The sequence below is a fragment of the Ceratotherium simum genome, chromosome 21 (genome assembly GCF_057802395.1).
Source record: "Ceratotherium simum simum isolate JZ-2026a chromosome 21, ASM5780239v1, whole genome shotgun sequence".
Lineage (NCBI taxonomy): Eukaryota > Metazoa > Chordata > Mammalia > Perissodactyla > Rhinocerotidae > Ceratotherium > Ceratotherium simum.
Window position 1 is genome coordinate 40,228,596 of NC_141920.1, and position 20,955 is coordinate 40,249,550.

The window sequence follows — 20,955 nt, forward strand, 5'->3', positions numbered from 1 at the left end:
TGCCAGGAAAGGTGGAGGCAAAGGAAATTTAATTTGCCTCTGATAAGTTCAAATAAAAGATTTCTGGGGGCTGGCCCCGTGGCGTAGCAGTTAAGTGCGTGCGCTCTGCTGCTGGTGGCCTGGGTTCAGATCTCAGGTGCACACAGACGTACCACTTGTCAGGCCATGCTGTGGGGGCGTCCCACATAAAGTGGAGGAAGATCAGCACGGATGTTAGCTCAGGGCCAGTCTTCCTCGGCAAAAAGAGGAGGATTGCCATGGATGTTAGCTCAGGGCTGATCTTCCTCACCAAAAAAAAAAAAAAAAAAAAATTTCTGAAGGAAGAGCCTGATTTTTTCTTAGAAACAAAATATAAAAAAATTACTTTGACAAACAGTGGAGGGGTAAGTCTATTTTTAAAATACTAAATGCCACTTGAAATGCTTTATATATATGAAATGCTTTATATATATGAAATGCTTTATATATATAAAATCAATTTAATTAATTAATTTTTTTTGTGTGTGTGTGTGAGGAAGATCAGCCCTGAGCTAACATCCATGCTAATCCTCCTCTTTTTCCTGAGGAAGACCGGCTCTGAGCTAACATCTATTGCCAATCCTCCTCCTTTTTCTTTCCCCCAAAGCCCCAGTAGATAGTTGTATGTCATAATTGCACATCCTTCTAGTTGCTGTATGTGGGACGCGGCCTCAGCATGGCAGGAGAAGCATTGCGTCGGTGCGCGCCGGAGATCCCAACCCCGGGCCGCCAGTAGCAGAGCGCGCGCACTTAACCGCTAAGCCACGGGGCCCGCCCAAAAAATCAATTTAATTAAAATGTCAGTGTCGTCTTAGCCAAATGAGAACAGTGGACCTTTACATACAGAAGACCTTTACAAGGTATCTTTTATACAAAGCTATTTTCCACTAAAAATGATTCTTCCCCTAATTGAACTTCTGCTTCTCATCTCTTAAAAAAAAGATTCCTGCCAAAGGTATTCTGTTAGTTTATTAGAAAATGAAGTCCTCCATTAATTCATATAACAGGTAAAGGGTATCAAATAATCTAAGCATCTACTGAGACTAATGGAAAAGTATGACAGCTCTACTGTCAAAAAAATCACAACAAAAGAAGGAGCATCTCCAGGATCCACTCAGATTCCCCAACAGGACCAGGAACAAAGTAACATTTTTTTCATGTCATTAATCTGTGCACAGATATGTGCATGCACGCACACATACACACACACTATACCGGTAAATGGAGAGGGAAGGTTCTTAGCAATCAAAAAGAGTGCCAAAAATGTGGACTAAGATTATCAAATGAAACAATCTCTTTTAAATAATGCCTAAAAATTCTTTAATTCATGAAACAAACCAACACAAACTGATATGATATACAGTTCTCTGTTTGGCTAGTATGTATTATCACAGGCTTCAGGCAATAACAACAAATCTCCCTAAAAAATACTATCTGTAATTGTTAAACAATGTTGGTGCCTTTCATTTCAGAAATTTTCTCTTCATATGTACACCTCTCCCCACCCTCCTCTCTCCCACCCTTCCTCTGCCCCCCATATACACATGCACATATGCATAAACACATATGTGTATATTATGTTACACATACAAAAAACATACACTCTTTGCCAAAAATACAAACCGTTCAAAAAGTTTCAATTTTTTTTAAATTACCTGATGTTTTGCCAGAAATAATTTCCCTGTATTTTTTTGATAAAGTGTAAATGTAAATATTCTTCAAGATCTAAATATCCCTTTGTGAGTATCTACACTTAGAGGAAGATATAGATATGTAATTTAATATATAACTTCGTGGGGAGGATTACAGCGATCACTATTTTGTTAAATTTTTACAATATTATTTTTATAATCAGAGAAAAACAACAATAAAGCTAATAGAAAAGAGACCATTTTTGACACTTACTATGTAGAGATACTGTGGTAAGCTCATGAAACTCCACAAATTTTAATTCCCTTTGTGTACATATTTGATGTCAAACAGTGAAATGGTGAAATGTTATACTTTAGAACAATAATAATTGTTAGGAAACTGGCATATTATAAGCTAAATGAGTGTTCAGAAGGTTATGTACACATGCCTCAAGTCAAACAGCTAAACCACATGAAGTTAACATTACATAAAAAATACACAATATGTGTCAGAGAGATTTTTTCCTCTGTTGTTATACAGGAATATACAGGTTTTCCAATGATTGATTTTTTCAAGAAACTTTTAAAATTATGACTTCTATTCTGACAAATATCATTCTGACATATATCACCTCTGATCTAAGAACCTTGACACCAAAAGCTTGTTCTCCTATAGGTCCCAATCAAAGAAAAGCTTGACATCTGTGGTTTTACCTACAAAATTCCAAGGTTTCTTAGACTACGCTGCCATATAGCTGAAGTGTGATTCAAAGGCAAACAGTTCCATTCTTTATTTACAGATATTAGAAATAAGCCTTTCATTACATCCTCCTTTTGTCCTTACTCATGCAAGCAAGAGTGTATTTATATTCTCAGATCTTAGCAGAAAACATGGATTATACATAGAATGAAGACCTAACAACAACCTTAGAGGAAAAGTGATAAATACCAAGTTCTAAAAGAACTTAGAAAACTACACATTTACTTAGCATCAATAAGAATGACAACTGAATGGAGTGAAACACATAAGTGAATTCATAACTTATGTTTTAAAAAGCATTTGTCACCTTTGGAAGATGCTATGGAACCAATTCACTATTGTGAAAACTGATAAATGAAAGAAAACAATCAATTCCTACAGGAATCGTACAGAGGGTAACCAAATAGTTTATGAAAGAAAATTTTCTCCATAGAAGTACCCCAGCTAATAAATGAAGAAGAAATTAACAGAATTAGAATATAACCATTTGTAACCTATAAGGTAATAACTGATATGGGCAACAATCATCAATGGCTATTAATATCACAAAAAAGATACAACCAGATATTACGTGTCTCCCAATAAAATTATACATTTGTAGTCTTGCCCCACACCAAAAAAAAAATTACACCTGAATCTGATCAAGCCTCTAAATTCAACTATCAATTTCCAGAAATAAAGACTATATGCAAAAATACTACCGTTACCATCATGGTGAAAAAGTGAATTGTTTCTCCCTAAGATAAGGAATAAGACAATGGGCCGCCCCGTGGCTTAGCGGTTAAGTGCGTGTGCTCCGCTGCTGGTGGCCCGGGTTCGGATCCCGGGCGCGCACCGACGCAGTGCTTCTCTGGCCATGCTGAGGCCGCGTCCCACATACAGCAACTAGAAGGATGTGCAACTATGACATACAACTATCTACTGGGGCTTTGGGGGAAAAAATAAATAAATAAATAAAATTACCAAAAAAAAAAAAAAGGAATAAGACAATGATGTCTGCTTTTATTACTTCTATTCAATAACACTGGAGGTTCAAGCCATTCAATAAGGCAAGAAAAAGAAATAAAAGGCATAAAGATCAGAAAAGAAGAAGCAAAACTACTCCTATTTGCAGATGATATAATTTTATGTAGAAAATCTCAACAGAATCTACAAAACAACTACTAGAGGCATCTCTCCAGATTCTTCCTATCTGGTTAGTAGTCTAGGGCAAAGGATGGCAGCAGATAACTGCCCGGTACTTACCAGTCCCCAAAATGTGGACTTAATATTCATTTCTTCCCCTATTCATTCACTCACCAGATTGTTATTGAGCACCTACTTGGTGCTAGGCCGAGTACACAGTAGTTGACAGTGGTGCTGCCATATATTGTCTGATCTCCCCAAAGGTGCTGGGGACCTGTTTGGCTACTGAGTACACACTCAACTGTCATTCTGGCCAGCCCAGATGCCAGTGCCCTAACTGTGTATCCTATAGACCAACCTAAGGGATTTAGATGAGAACCCTGGACTCAGCAGAAACCTTGGACATTTCCACAGCCTGTTGAGAGTCAGTCTCTATGGCCAGGTCATCTCTTTTTAATCCCAACCCTTAGCCCAGTCTCAGCTCACTCTTCCCCAGTGTGCTTCCTGTTGCTGAGACTCCAGTATGCCCCACACCCAAAGACTTCAGAATTATAATACATTTCTTCTTTTACGGGGATCCTCAACTTTTCAAAACCCACACTGATGATTAATCCACAATAAAAAATTACAAACCATACACACACACACACACACACACACACACACACACTTATAAGGTGGAATGAACAGATGCAAAAAACAGGATTATCAAACCAAGAAGTGGTGATAACAGAAGAGAGGTTGACAAACGTTTTCAGTAAAAAAAACGTAAGTATTTTAGGTTTTGCAGGCTACATATGATCTCTGTCAGATATTCTTCTTCCTTTATTTTTGTAGTAACCTTTTAAAAATTTAAAAATCATTCTTAGTCCATGAGCCATACAGGCCACGGGCCAGACGTGGCCCACAAGTCATAGTTTCACTATCCCTGTAATAGAACAATCTGTATTACAAAGATAAAAAAGAAGAGATATAATTTTTAAAAACAGGGCAATCTGAAAGTAGGGGGCAGAGTGAGGCGTGCAGATTTTTCAAGGAACTAAATAAAACTTTTCAAATTAAAAAAAATGTTTAAGACTCAATGCAAGAGAGAGAACTAGAAGATATATCTGTGGAAAAAAACTAAAAAGCAGCCTAGAACAATAAAGAGAAGGAAAATGAGGAGTCAAGAAGCCTGGAGTGTAAGATGAGACTTTCCAACATATTAATAGGCATTTTGGAAGAGAAAAGAGAAAGAATGGGGAAGGGGCACTAATATTTGAGGAGATAATGAACAAAAGTTTCCAGAATTTAAGCTATAAGGAAATCTTTAAACTGAAGATATCAACAACGTTCCAAAGAAGATGAATAAAAACAAATCCATCCTCATGTATACCATAGTGAAACTCTGGACCAAAGACTAAGAGAAAATACTAAAAATTGATCATAAAAGAAAAGGAGGATCATCTTCAAGGAAATTTAAAAATTTAACTGATAAGTTACATATTCCCAAGCAACAAAAGAGGCCTGAAGACTAATATCTTAAACATGCTGAGGCAATAAACAGAAAAAAACTTGTCAACCTAGAATCAGTTAAACTACCCTTCTAGAGCAAGGGTAAATATAAACAGTTTCAGACATATAAAGACAAATTCACTCCTCTGAGATTTTAGCTCCCAGCTTACTTCTACTCTGCCCAGCACTACTCCGTGTCATAATTCTTGCTGATTTTAATATTTACCTAGATGATTTTCCCAATATCCTGGCTTCTAGATTCTCTTATATCCTCTCTTCAAATATCCACACTACCTCATAAATTTACTCCCATGAATATGTCATTATTAATAACGTTAACTCTTCCATAGTATAAATTGCAATCATCCCATCCATCTTATCTTTCCAGCTCACCTCTTGAGCACTCGGATTCCAACGTTCCCTCCACCTCACCGAAAACCTGTCATCCACTAATTCTGTTGCTTTTTAACTATCCCTCACTCCCCTTAGGTCCTCACTTCCTTCCTTATCTAACTAAAATTCCATGCTTCATCAACTTATATCCATTCTCTTACTCCTGAAAGCCTCCAGGTTTCCCTCATTTCATTGAAATTGTCTGGCAAAAACCCACCGTGAAGTATCAGTCAGACTAACTACTCGAGGCTGCAAAAACAGACTAACTACTCGAGGCTGCAAAAACAAACAACCCCAAATCTCAGTGGCTTAACACAACAAAAATATAACTCTCATTAATGTTCTAGGTTGTACATGGGTCACCAGGAAATGTGCTCTATACAGTCACTCAGGGACAAATCGAGGTTGATGGAAGCTCCATCATCTGTAACTGCAACTCCTGGATCATATCCCCTCCACAAGAGTGAGAGGACTACCCAGGGCCACTTTACAGTTTTAGCCTGGAAGTCAAACATATTATTTCCACTCCAGTCCATTGGCCAGAAATACCCACAGTCTCAGGCAACTGCAATGAGGCTGTGAAATATGGAGGAGGATATGGATATTCAGGGAGCACTATATTAAATGTCTCTGCCACATTTGACTAAACCCAACTTTCCATGCCTGCAACTGCAAAGCTGAATGAGGTGCAGCAGCCATCTTGTGACCATGGGGTGACATGCATGAGCAGGAAGGCCTACCTACTGAGGAATGTAAGAGAGAAAGGACAGACTTGGGTACCAGACAGCATTGCTGGGTAGCCCAACCAGCTCCAGTCTCCTCCCAGGCTTCTTGTTACATGAGATTTAAAACAAAACAAAACAAAAACTATCTGTTTAAGCCACTGTAATCGAGTTCTCTTTTTTAAGCTCAAAAACATTTTTTTTTCTTTTGGTAAAATATATATAACATAAAATTTACCATTTAACCATTTTTTTAAATGTACAATTCAATGGCATTTACCACGTTCACATTGCTGTACAACCATCACCACCATCCATCTCCAGAACTTCTTCATCTTCCCAAACTGGAATTCTATACCCATTCAACAACAACTCCCCATTTCCCCTCTCCCTGGAACCCTGGCAATCACCATCCTACTTTCCATCTCCATGAATTTGACTACTCTAGGTAATTCATATAAGTGGAATGATACATTTTTGTCTTTTTGCGACTGACTTAATTTCACTTAACATAGTGTCCTCAAGGCTTATCCATATTGTAGCATGTGTCAGTATTTCCTTCCTTTTTAAGACTAATAACCCATTGTATGTATATACCACATTTTGTTTATCCATTCATCTATCAATGGACATTTGGGGCCAAATGCATTCTTAATCTATATAGAGCGCTACTGCTGGTGAAAGAAAATGGCTCAGAAAACTTTATACTGAAAGAAGACAACTTCTAGCTAAAAATTCCTCCAACTCAAACATACAACTTTGTGTTGAGTCACATATAATTTCTGATAAGTTAATACAGATGTATTTATCAGACACCATTAGCTGCAATACATAAAAAAGATCATTTGGTCTGACAACATTTATTTTAACTGAATTATTTTGGAAAATCCATGATATATTTAATTGCTACCAACAACCAAATTTCTTTTTAATTTGCTTGAATAAATGAGAGTAATTTGACTAAAACAAATCCTTTATGTTGCCTGAAAAGTGGAGTCTTACATATTTAGGAGCGCCTTTTATCCATGTAAAGCATAATCACTTTCCTCAGCCATATGAACTCACTTCAGGGAGGCCATCTTTAGAATGCCTGTTTGTGGGTTTGCTTAGAATTCAAAAAAGTTGGCCAACTCCGATTAAGCTAGAAGAGTTAATAGAGTATCTTTACTTTTCCCCTCATCTAGATATTTCCAACAATGCCATCATTTCTCTAGTGAATACACTGGTCTACATCACAAAGGAACTTTCGTATCTTTACTCAAGGAGAAATTTGAGATTTCTGGGTCAAGCAGCAGGGTCTTGTTTAGAGGAGAATAGCTTGTGCATTCTATTTATTCAATTCTCTCATTCTCTCTCTTTCTCTCTCTCTCTTTCTCTCTCTCTCTCTCTCTCTCACACACACACACACACACACACACACACACTCTTACCTTACACACACTCTTACCTTAAAGCCATAAGGCCCTATAGAGTAGGGGTTAATATTTTCAATTTTGCAGTCAGACTCACGTTTGAATCCAGCTGAGTGACTCTGGAACTCTTTATTTAAGCCTCAAGTTTCCTCAGCTGTAAAATGGCATATGGAAGTAGCAACTACCTCATAGACTTGTTGTAAGGACAAAATGAGACAATGCACATAAAACATTTAACATGAGGTTGGGCATTTAGTAAGCACTTAATAAATACTACAATGAGGATAATGACCGCCATAAGGAAGATCATTTTCTAGTTTCTCCCCATCCTATTCTGTGTATTTTCCTTTTACCAGGATAAGGTAATTCCCAGCTACCCTGACAATCATCACTGAGAGCCTAGAATAGAGTTAAAAAGGAGTTTAGTCTTGCATTTGCAATTCTAAAGGCTACTGCTTCAAAGCAAGCTGACCCCTCACAAATGGTAAAAATGATCACCTGGATAAACCTTTCATTATCAAAACAAATAATATAAAGATTTCTCTTAGTCTGGCAGGAAATATTTTAACTGTGGTTATCCAAGGATTATGGATTATGAATGATTTTTGTTCATTATTTTTCCTTCTGTTATCTTTCCCAGTTTCTATAACAAATACCTTTTTCTTTTTTCCCAACAGGTTTATTGCCCAACTTGAATGTCACACTCCTGCATCTGCAATACTTTCTCTTAAGGCAAAATAGTAAAGGGCAAGGCAGGGTGTCTCATAATGGGATTCGGTCCCACGCACTTCACTGAATGAAAGTGAATTAAAAGTCTACAGGTGTTTTATTTCATCTGACCTTTATCACACATTCGGTATTTTCACTTCAGCTCTAGTGATAGATGAGACGCATCCTTCAAATTAAGATAATTAAAATTATGTAATGTAATAGCCCAATAAAATCACATTGTCAAATCATATTTTAGTTCCAAAAGGTAAGTAACAAACTGAAAAGCATTTGCAATAAGGACAGAGAAACACAAAAATTTACTAACACTTGGCTGATATTTAAGATACATCTTCATTGCATTTCAAGATAATTTTTAATCTTTTGTCTTTGATAACCTTTTAATCTTTTTTATCTTTGTCTCATTTAGTGGTGGCAGCATTGGTGGTATGAGCCAATTTATTACAAAATGAAAATTAAAAGGCTCTTATGTGTCAAATTTTTAATGTAGTGTTTAAACATAGTATTTAAATGGTGGAAGATTATGATATAATTCCTGTACAGGACTTCAAAATGAGATTAGGATTTTTAAGTATGACTCCCAATCTCACAGATCTTTCTCTCCTTTGGGAGACTCTATTTCTGCAAACCACTCTAACCTCAGTTCTGATATAAAGAGACCCCAGAGGGGCAAAGTGAAGTTGCATTCACAAGAGAGACATAACCCACATTCCCAGGCAGCCTGCACCTAAGAGTACAGGATCAGCAGCAACAAAAGCTCACATTCAGTACCAGGGGCACACCCCACATCTCCAAGGATTACTGATGATTTTGAAGTATTTATGTCATCTTATAAATGCTGGCATTCACTCTCACTGAGACTAGTGGGCATCTGAAAAATCTTTCAACACATCCCTGTTAGAAGTCCATAGGGGACAGATAAGTAATGAGGAAAGGCCTTTCCAAATTTAAAAGGAAACATTTGGTACTTCATTTTCCAGTATTGCAACATCTCTCTTTCAACAAAGGAATTTATTACACAGTACGTCACCTTTTCCCTGTCAGAGAATTTACTGCCAATTTTGGAGTTGGGTTACTTCTGGTTTTCAAGCCTGTCTTGTGAAATTAAAGAGAAGGCTGCCTTAAAAGTGATAGAACACACATGATTTCAGTCTTCACAGTGTCCCCATGGTTATCAAACCTGGAACCTATTATATACAAGAAGAAAACATCAGGAGCTTTAGAAAGAGATGGAATAAGTAGTGAAGATCTCTAATCTAGTCAAGTCCAAAGGTTAGAGTGACCAACACACATTTAGTGTTTCCCTAATATTCAGTTCTCTCTAATCCATAACACTTTGAATATTTATAATAATCTATCAAAACAACTCAGCCTTTTCCAAATTTTTTGATAAATAATAAATAATCAAAAAACCTCAATTTTATGATTATCTCCTAAAGATCTCATCTCTTACAAACAAGGATGTGATTGATATATGCTTTAGTATTTCATAATTATTTAAAATACTGAAAAATATATTAGAATAGTTACAATTAAACATAGAAAAATGTCTCATCTAGAGCACAGTGCTGGGTATATGCTACATTACTAAATGCTTCATATTTATTCGTTATTATCAATATTATCACTTTTATTGAGACGGTATAACCAAACCACAAAAAAATTCAACTGTCTGAACAAGAAATAGCTGCGTAAATGGGAAGGGTTCCAGTTTTGTGAATGCAAATACTTTCAGAGATTAAAACCTATTTCAAAGAAACTAAAACATACAAACAAATAAAAAAGCTTCAAAGAAAATGAGTAGTGAAAATCCTTTACCCAATCTGTCATGTTAGCGAGTTTGTGGTTAACAACACAGACGGCCCCCTCCCAAAGCTTGAGTCACCCCCTCTTTCCCTTGCCGCTCTCTTTGTCAAAGTCACATCTCAGTGTGGGAATTTACCCAATATTCATTTTAAGTGTGAATACAGATGATGAAACACGATCTTGCTTTCTGCTCTAAATTTTCTCAATTTTGTTATTTCAATTACAACACTCTAATTAGGGCATCAAGGACAAATGGTCCCAACAGGGAAAAACATCAGAGGCAACCACTCCCAGTAGAAGTGGTGTTCTTAGCTATGATGGAGTTCCTAATATCCTACCACTACTATTGCATTTGTCTGGGAAACATACTACATGTATAAATACATACTACATGCATAAACATTAGACTTATCTACACTTCAGAACTTCATTAGGACAGCAGCCATGAAAGAAGTAGCACTATCTGTAATGTTCAGTTGATGCTCCTGTACATCTTCTATCCAAATTCCTGTTTGTGAGAGAGAGGAACCACAGATGAGGGGAACCACCTTCAGCTGCAGAACTTGAAATGAGGCACTTAAGATCTCCGTTCCTCAATTTCCTCATTGGAAAAACTAAATGGCTTAGCTTAAATGGTTTTCAATTCCTCACAGGACAAAATTTCATAAAGTTTTATATACTTTTAGAACTTGAATAACTTTCTGGTTAAAATTTAGTTAAGAGCCTTGCAATGGACAGACCACTTATGAGAAAACCCTTTTAAAAAGCTGTTAATGAAATAGTGTATTTTGATTAAACTCAACTATCAAGAAGTTTATTTTTTAAGGGGGAAGAGAAACGGTCATTAACTCATTGATTCACCATTAACTGATCATCTACTGTGTATCTGGGGCTTTCATAAATATCATCTCATTAGGGCTTTACAATTAACTTGTAAGGAAGGTACTTTCACCTCCATTTGATATATAAGAAAAGTGAACTGATGAAGAACTAAGATCCAAGTCTTGTGTCTCCAAGTAACATGCTTATTTCATGACAGTCCACTACTGCAGAAATCAGGATAATGTCATGATACAAATATAGGAGAGACAAGCAAAGGAAACAAAAGCCTCAAAAACCTGAATCCATGGTCAAGATCAAAGTAATAATTACCTAGAGATAAGCAGCACAACAAATTCTGATACCAACACTTAGGACTGTAGATAGCTCCCAATTTTAACCACAACATCCTAGAAATAGTCACTAAGCAACTCCCAAAGGAATAATGTTAAAATTGGAGATTTCATTCTGCATCAAGGCCATAATGGGCATTTCATGAGTAAAAAAAGCCAAGACAGTTATAAACATCTACAATAATGTAATGTAATATAAAATAAATATTTCAGTATATATTGATTATATATTTAGTATAAAGCCCACAAATAGAAAGAACATAAGCAGGACAGTTATACTATACCATAAATTTAACCTATAACTATTAAGCCAGCCATATATATTAAACACTTAATTAATAATTTTCTTAATGACAAAATTTAGAAGTGATTTATGGGTGTGATTTGAATGGCCAAGGCCTCTTTAAAAACTGAAAAAGGAAGTTTGAGTTGATGTTATTTCTCAGTACATTCCTCTGTACAAAGGAGAAGCAATATAAATCATTTCATCAGTTTTAAAGCTGTACTCAGAGTTTAAAAACAACATTCAGTATTTAGGGGCCTCATGAAGTATGACGGAGAAAAGGTTTTAAATCTGCTCACCAGTTATTGCTTACCCCTTTCTCTATTCAACATAGTGTCAAGGGTGGTTCTGAGATTGGAGAAAGACACAGAAGTTCTGAAGGTAGAAGGGGAAAATGGTAATCATATTCATTTGTATATATCAGAGTAGAATTTAAGGAACAGCAATGAAGAAATGGTCCCAAAACCACCTTACCACCAACTAGCAGAACTATCATATAAGCAAATAAAAGAAGGAAAAAGCAAAATAGGTAAGTCAGCTCAAATGAGACTTGTAGCAAAAGGCAAATAGACAAATATAAAATTTAGCACTTTTCAAGGTTTTCATTTGACACTATTATTAAGAAATAATGCTAGGAAAAGAAGCAAATCTACTCACTTGTATTACTTTAACTTTTTATTTTAGCCAAGAAATTTATTTACAATTTTATTCAAAGTTACTTAAGATGGTGCTTCCTAATTTTTCCTAGGTCATGAGAAAAAAGATAAATCTTTGCCTAAAATTAAATGGCCTCAGGAAATTCACAGAATTCTCCACAAAAATTCATGTATGGATTCCATGGGGTCTACAAACCTCAAACTAAGTACCCACACAGCTACAGTTTTATTTTAAAAAATCTACAAGTATATTGTTATAAACCAGTAGGTTAAACTTTCACTTTGATTTCCAATAAAAATACTTATTGCTGGAACCATGAACTTAATGTGACAAAGGCAATAGTGACATTATCATTACCTAGAGGTTAACAAGGAAATTGCAGTGAAAACACTGAAATTAGATTATCATGTTAGAATCATACCACTTCCTGTTAAAAAGAAATAGGGATCCTTGGAGAAATGACTGGTTCTGGCTCTATTTAAAGTGGGATCCAAGAGGAGTCTTGTTCTACCTAAAAGCAAGGAAACTATCAAAGATAGTCATGTCAAAGACCACAGATGCCAACTTAAAGGGGCTTTCATTGGCAAAAGATGGAACAATTTTACCAGCAAAAAGAAAAATAGTTCTAAACTCTTTAATATGTCTTGCAAGCCACCAAAACTGATCCCTTGAATTTCCATGTCTAGGTAGGCTGGAGAAATTGGCAAGAGTCCATCACTCCCACCCTAACAACAAGAGTAAGCCAGATAAGCTACAACACTACAGTTTTTCAAAAACTCAGAGAGATGATGATGCATAGATATCTCAATAAACTAAATTCCCAAAGGGATAAGCCTTTCCCATAAGAGAAGAGGCCAGTGGCCCTTTTATCCCCCAGGAAAAGGAGAAATGCTATAGATGAGACTAAGGAGAAAGTACTTGAACTTTAACAAACTTTAGATGACGATATGTGGGCTGACATGAAATAGAATCCAGAGAAGCCCCAGTCACTGAGCAAGTCTGAGTCCATTCACTGACTCTTTCCTGCAAGTCTTCACCAAGAGCTCCAAAGACCTGCGGCAGGGCAAGAGCTGAAAGACATCCACATCCTCAGGCACACAGGTGCTCCCTAAGTGCAAAACAGCAGCATGCTGAAGGCTAGGAAGAGAACAGGAAAGCTAAAAGAGAGCCTCTTCTGCCAACCTGGATGCATAGAGTCATCATCTAGTACAAGGCAATAGCCACCCAACAATGGGAAAACGGCAAGAGAGCTAAGAGAAATCCCTCAGAGACACACTGGGTCTTCCCTAAGCACACTGCAGCAGTCCTCCAAAGCACGAGGGCAGAGCAGCAAGATGGAAGAAGATCTCACAGGTGCAGAAATAGGGGTGGGGGCTAAAATCTCCCTAGTGAACCAATAAGCTAACAGCCAGCTGTAAAAGAGAGAAAGGAGAAGAGAGAAGGGAGAGGGAAAGACAAAGAGAGAGAGGGAGAGAGAGGTGTTTCCCCATGACTCTAAAAGTTGAGAGTTGGGAAATAAATATATAAAGAGACATCTGGAGTTTTGCTGGTGTTCAGATTCCAAGCTCTGCTGAACAGTAAATCCTGACACCACCATCAAAATATCTGAAGCCACGAGTGAACTGTATCTACTGCTGCAAGCACACCCAGACCCAACTCAATTACAAATGAGTCTGACTCAATCCTCTACACTAGATGTACGTAAAAAGGAGTGTGTTCCTTTTTAGTATCAAATATTTTCTTCAGTTTTGTCTGTGTTCCAAGCACAATGTCTAGCATATAATCAATAATTAAGAGATATTTAAAAAAGCAAGAAATGTGACCTATAAACAAGAGAAGAAACAGTCAGCAGAAGCAGACTACTAATGGCCCAGATGTTGGAATTATCACATAAGAACCTTAAAATAACTAGAATAACTATTTTATGTAACTATCTACTCAAAAAGGTGGGAAATTTTCATGAAAATATGGGAAATCTCAGCAGAGAAAATCTTCAAATATGAACCAAATGGAAATACTTGAAATAAAAAATATAGTATCAAAAATGAAAATGCATTCAATGGGCTTAAGAGCAAAAAGGAGACAGCAAAAGAAAGGATCAGTGAACTTAATAATAGTCATGAGAAATTATCCAAACTGAAATACAAAGAGGAAAAGAATGACTAAAAATGGAACAAAGCACCCCAGGTCTGTAGGACAATACCAAATGCATATAATGGCAGTCCCAGAAGTAGAAGAGAGAACAGGGCAGAAGAAATATTTAAAGATACAATGGCTGAGAATCTTCCAAACTTGACAAGTGACATCAATCCGACAGCCCAAGAAGCTCAGCAAAGCCTAAGAAGGATAAATACAAAGAATATCACACTTAGGGATATCATAGTCAAACTGCTAAAAACCAAAGATAAAATATTAAAAACAGACATAAAAAAAAAGACATATCACACACAAGGGGACAACTGTAAAACTTCTCACCAGAAACAATGTAAGTGAAAAAGACAAGAGAATAACATTTTTTAATTACCCAAGGAAAAAAAACAGTCAATATAGAATTCTCTATGCATAGAAAATATCCTTCGAAAATAAAAGGGAAATAAAGACATTTCAGATAAACAAAAATGAGAAGTCTCATGACCAGCAGATCTGAACTTTAAAAACACTAAAGAGCATTCTTTAGGCTAAAGGGAAATAATACCAGGAGAAATGTGCTATTAGGAATAAAGAGTACCAGAAAGAGGAACTAGTTGGGTAAATTTTTTAAGAAATTTTAAAAAGCTATTAAATGTGTGTGCATGTGTGTGTGTACAAATTTCTTTAAAACATAACTGTTTAAAGCAAAAATAATAATGATGATGTACTGTAGGGTTTATAACATAATATGGAAATTAAAATAGATGCCAAGAGTTCAAAAGGTGAGAAGGATGGATTTATACTGTTAAAAAATCTTACAGTTTGTGAAATAACATATTATTATTTTAAAGTAGACTACAGTAAATTAATGATGCATATTTTAATCTCTAGAGCAACCACAAAAACCTTAATACATAGAAATATAACAAAATATTAATAGAGGAGAAAAAATGAAATACTAAAAAATATTCAACCCAGAGGAAAACAGGAAAAGAACAAACAAAGAAAAGAACGAACAAATAGAAAATGAAAAGCAAGATGGTAGAGTTAGCCCAATGGTAGAGTTAGCCCAATTGTGTCAATAATTACATTAAATGTAAATGGACTAAACATTCCATGTAAAGCCTCAGATTATCAATCTGGATTAATTTAAAAAGTGGAAGGGCCCAGTTTGTCTGTAAGAAACGTACTTTAATATAAAGATAAGCTAAAAGTAAAATGAATGGAAAATGATCACTAAGCATAAGAAAGCTGGTATGACTATATTAATGTCAAACAAAATAAACATCAAAACAAAGAGGATTATCTAGAGATTAAAAAAGGATATTTTATAATGATAAAAGTGTCAATTTATCAAGAAGACATAACAATCCTAAATGTGTATGTACCTAATAAGTTCTAAATACAGAGCTGTATTTAGAATACTTCCAAATGTTAGAGCTTCCAAATACAGGGAAAAAAATAATAATGAATGTAATAGATTGAAATACATCATATACATAAAAATCTATAAATTGAAAATTTTACACATGGGCAAATAAACAAATGTAGATAAAAAAGACACATAAATTAAATAAAAGAAAACTTAACAGAAAACATCTTAGGAAATTGCCTGGTTATCATCTCATTATTTTGAAAATTGATATATAAATAAAAAGAGTTGAGCATCTTTCCGGTATAAACTGTACCTCTGGGTAGCCAAATAGATAATGAGAAAAAGTTTTCCTTTTTAGAAGAATTACAACTAATAAATGCAGAAGAAATCATAGAATTCTGGGATATAGTCATACAATGGAGTATTATACAAAAGTTGAAATAAATGTACTAGAGTTACAGAGCAACTATATGGACAAATACTATGAAAGTATAATATTTGTGAAAGCAGCAAGTCACAGAGGACTATATACAGTATGACACCATGTTCCTATAGCTCAATAAAAACCATAAAACTAAATATTATGTTGTTTAGGGATGCATACATATGTGATTCAACTGGTTTTTTAAGCAAGGAAATGATACACAAAAGGATAATGGTTATTTCTGGAGGAGAGGCAGGGATTTGGGAAAGGGTAGGAGGAGATAGAATACTATTACTAATGTTCATGTTAAGCTGATGATAAGTTCAAGGAATTTAATTTTATTTTTATGTTTCGTAACTTACATATATAATATATTCTTTTAATATATCCAATAATACAATTTAAAAACACCTAGTTTTTAATAATAAAAAAAGATATAATTAGTCAATATCTACCAAAATCCTTGAAACTGTCCATTCCTTTTGAGTTATAAAGTACATTTTCAGGAATTTATGGTAAGGAAATAGACAAGCATACAAAAGCCATACAAAAGCTATGTACAAGAAAATCACTGTTATTAACACAGCAAAAAAAAAAACCAAAACCCAGGAAATAACCCAATTGTCATTCTAAGAGACTAAAACAACCACAGAATAGAATTTTATGCAGCTATTTTAAAATTATTAAGTTACTATTTAAATCACTAACTTAGGAGTTAGTAAATTCCTGACCTTTATGAGTTAAACCAGGAGTACTTAAACTGGACAACCCACATCTAAGAATTCCATGAAATTTTACTAGAATTGTGTGTACATTTATGCAGGTAACTGTTCACATACATGCATGTTTCTAGGGAGAGAATGCATAGTTTCTAGATTCTCAAAGAGAGAATGGTTACTTCAAAAAAATAGTTATTATGGTACCTAGTCTCCAAAGATAGTTTCCAATTAACAAAGCTGCCCAGTATTCATGCCCTTGTGATCCCCTGCGACACAGAATCTGAATTGGCTCTGTGATTCTCTTTAACAAACACAATGCTGTCCCAAGCGTAAGCCCTAAGGAGCCCTGACAGGTTTCGCTTTTGCACTTTGAGAGTCCTGAGCTACCATGTAAGAAATCCAACTACCTTGCTACAGAAGCCACATTAGGGAAGGAGAAGCCCTGATAGTACATGGAAAGACAGTGAGGCATTCCAGCACACCAGTTGAGCCCAACCTTCTGGTTGTCCCCAACAAGGCACCAGCTATATGATGAAGCCATCATGGACATCTAGTTAAGCCATTTGACTGCAGCCACATGAAAAACCTCAAGCATAACTAGCAAGAGAACTGTACAGTTGAGACCCAATTAACACACAAAATTATAAGAAATAAGAAAATGGTAGTTCTTGTACGCAAGAAGGCCTAGGGCTGATTTCTTAAACAGCAATAGGTAACCAAATAGTTACAGACTGCTGGTTTAGAATAACTGCACCTAATTAAGCACCTAATATGCTGCAATATAATGGCTGAAACAAAAATCAGAAGCTATACATCAGAGGCTATAACATCATTTTCAGTCTTCTGTGCAATCCCTGTCCATGCGCATGTGTGCACACACACATAATGATGCCATTTATGTAATAGTTTCATTGAGCAAAAAAAACTTTAGTCACTTTGATTTCATGTACTTTATTTACATAGGCCTTTTTATTACACATAAATGAAACATAGATCAAGCATCTAACTTTGCCCTCATATTAAAAGAGATGAAAAGGAGTGAGACCCTCAAATGATCCTTCATTTTAAATATTACAGTGGTTACTTACTTGTAAAGCACTTTCCCTCCCTCTGGACCAAAAAAAAAAAAAAAAAAGTAGATTGAGGTTAAGGGAACGTGTTTGAAAGGTTATTTTACAATGCTAATAAAATAGCATTGTATTATGACATATTAGGACAATTACAATGCTTACTGAATAGAAGTACTTTCTCTTTATTAATTTCCACAATAATCTTGCAAATGATACTTGAGAGGAAAACAAATTCAAACAGAATCAGGAATCCTGCCCCAGAACCAAGAAGCAAAGCAGAACATAAACAATATGAAAAAGGCCAGAACCCATTTCATCTATTCAATTTGAGTGAAATGAAGATATAAACAAACCTTGTGGTGGTATGTTTTTTTTTTTATCTATTGCATTTGATTTTTCAAAACAAAAACATCCATTTTCCACAACCAGCTCTCTGTTAGCCAAAAATAATGGCAAGAGGTGTGGTTTTGGTAAACAGATTTAAATGACAACTACATGTTTTTAACTCTCTAAATACCTAACTACATGTTTTTAACTCTCTAAATACCTAACTTGTAAGACATTTTTAGTACAATAGTTGATTATATTTCAGTTTAGCCCCTTTTCTTTTTTTTTTAAAAAATGGCCATAATCTTTTTTTTTTCTTTTTTTTTTTTTGAGGAAGATTGGCCCTGAGCTAACATCTGTTGCCAATCTTCCTCCTTTTTTCCTTTTTTCTCCCCAAAGCCCCAGTAGATAGTTGTATGTCATAGTTGTACATCCTTCTAGTTGCTCTATGTGGGACGCCGCCCCAGCACGGCTTGATGAGCAGTACGTAGGTCCACACCCAGGATCCGAACCCGTGAACCCCAGGCCGCCAAAGTGGAACACACAAACTTAACCACTATGCCACCAGGCTGGCCCCTAGCGCCTTTTCTTTTTCACATTTCTCTACTGTCACTGAATGAAGATTTTTTAAATTCTTTAGGCACTCAGACACTGTTTGACCTTTCTGAACCTCAGATTTCTCATTTGAAAATAAGAATCACCATATAAAAAGTACCTAGCACAAGTGCTTGACCATAGCAAATGCTCAACAAATGGTAACTGCTGTTATCCTTATTATTGATCACAAAATGATGGCAAGTGTCAAGTTTAATAGGATACTGGTGGTTACATGCACAACATCTATTTCATTCTCCTCTCCTAACAGAATCCTGATTTTGTTCTGCTTTCTACTCCCCCCACCCAAAGTCATGTACATGACCCATAGGCATGTCATGTGCCCTTGACTGGTTCATGGGTAATACCCCTCTGTCTGTGATTAGCTCAGGAATGGGCATGTGACCCAACATGAGCCCATCAATAAAATGTGAGAAGTCTACTGGGGAGCTTCTGAGGAAAGTGTTCATCACTCCTAGAAAAGGGCCACAAAAAGAGATTGTTTTTTTCTTCCTTTAGAGATTTTTATATGATGAGTTTTTCTGGCAGTGCAGTAGCCATTCTGCCATTAGCCTGAGGAAGAAGCCAACACTGATGACAGCAGAGCAAGCAAGGGAGGTGGAGAAGTGGGTCCTTGATGTCATCAATGGAGCCCCTGAACCAACCAACCCTGGAGTCCACCCACCTCTGAACTTCCTCGTACATGAAATCATATCATTCGTTATTGTTGAAACCAGTTTGAGTTGTGATTTCTGTTACCTGCAGCCCAAAGTACTCTAATTACTACAGTAATGGAAAGGTGTGAAGACTGTAAAGGATTTTATGAAAACTAAACTAAACTAAAATTAAGCCACTATTCTCTTTAACAGAACAGAGCCTCTAGCATGAACATCTAAACCTCTTAAACAAGCAGGAGCACTAGCTCTGGTTTACCAATGTGGAACAAGTAAGTTATTTTGCCAGTCAGAATTTGTTTGACAGTGCTTTGAAATATGTAAAGGTTTACTGAATCAAATTCAACAGATATCTATTGAGTATCAACTATATCTTTAAACCACCAGCTTCTTCCTCAGCAACAACCATACAAATGGTATAAGTGCTACATTATGGCACCACTGACCACAGAGGGAGTAAATCTGCAGGGAGGGTGGGATGGAGGTTGCTTGCAGAAGAGAGAATACATTTGAGCTCAATCTTGAAGGATGAATTAGGCTTTACCAGATAGATAAGGAGTGAAGGGATTCTAAACAGGAATTCATTATTCTATCATCAATATTAGTAAACAATGACTAATATGATAGATTACAACACATATAATTTACCAGGAAATTACGAAGATCCAGGAAAACATTCTCATTAGGAGCTAGAATAGAAAGAAAGAGATGGAGAAAACAGAACTCCTCAGCATCACAAAACATACTTAGAACACTGATTTCCAATACTAGGAGATATAATGGGACAAAATGATAACATCAATGATAATTAGAATATCTGTATGTCTCTCCTCCATAAAGAAAGATGTCCCGATCTTGGGAAAGGTAGATACATCCTTCCAACCTGCTCCTTCCATTACAATTCAAACCCAAGTCTGGTTCCCAAGCCCATGCTATCCCACACCCCAAACGGCCTCCAGAGTGCACCTGCTCTTCCATTCAATGTGGGTATGTACAGACCTACAACACTACTGTGGAATTTTAATGAAATCTCTAATTCTCCAATATCTAACTCAGATTTTTAAAAAATGTCTATTAGTGCTTTCTACTAGCAAGTGCTTGTTAAAAATTTCTTCATCAAAGTCAAAAGACAAATACAACACACAAATAAATATGCTTTATCACTACATGAACAAAATTCTGAAAATAAAAATGTAAGGTATCCTTTGGTCATGACATATTATACTGTGGGGTCGATCATGCTGTGATTCACTAATGAGACCCATGACATGTATTCAATAACAAGTTAATAAAAATGCTAACTGTTTCTACAGTTTACATTTATGTGCCTCCACTTTTTCTCCATGATTCACCAATAAAATCCTTTTGCCCAAATTAACCAGCCACCATGGACAGAGCCAGTTAAACTAAAACACATATGATTCAGCATTATGTCTTTCT

General features: G+C 35.9%; 1 protein-coding gene across 15 annotated transcripts in view; it reads right to left on the minus strand.

Moving 5' to 3' along the window:
* The window catches only part of TASP1 (taspase 1), a 254,221-nt gene that overhangs the window by 131,742 nt on the left and 101,524 nt on the right, over positions 1 to 20,955 (minus strand). The gene's annotated exons all lie outside the window — the stretch shown is intronic.